Source organism: Gavialis gangeticus, unplaced genomic scaffold (genome assembly GCF_001723915.1).
Source record: "Gavialis gangeticus isolate Ggan-Ray unplaced genomic scaffold, GavGan_comp1, whole genome shotgun sequence".
In the NCBI taxonomy this organism is placed as follows: Eukaryota; Metazoa; Chordata; order Crocodylia; family Gavialidae; genus Gavialis; species Gavialis gangeticus.
The window spans coordinates 31,711,445-31,711,849 of NW_017728995.1; the positions used below are offsets into that span (position 1 = coordinate 31,711,445).

General features: G+C 49.4%; 1 long non-coding RNA gene across 2 annotated transcripts in view; it reads right to left on the bottom strand.

Annotated features, from left to right (window-relative positions):
* LOC109288090 overlaps nt 1–405 on the bottom strand; it is a 14,626-nt gene that overhangs the window by 3,094 nt on the left and 11,127 nt on the right. The gene's annotated exons all lie outside the window — the stretch shown is intronic.

A 405-nucleotide genomic window follows, 5' to 3' on the forward strand; every position in this document is an offset into this window, starting at 1 on the left:
ACCAGGTCCAACAAGGCATCTCCCTTGGTGGGGCTGTGTTACATATTAGCATAAAACTAGGTATAAAAACCACGTGCATCAGGCGCTCAGCAGGAAGGAGGGAACAGAATGGTCATTTCTGTTCCGTGCCCGGACCCCAGACCCCCGGTGTGAGTGAGGATCGGATCCTGATCAAGGGACCTTCCCCGGTAATCCCTCTGACAGCGTTCATCGGGGATGCCCAACTTCACTGGAATCACTTGACGTGCACCTGGCATTGAGGGACTATCGGTAAGTTGCCAACCCATGTCCATCTATCTGTTGTTTTGAACAGCCCAGTGGCTAATACCCTTGCAGTGCCAGTTGGCTTGCAACAGAACTGATCTCTCTGTTGTTATTATTTGTTATTTACTATTAGCTCTTTAA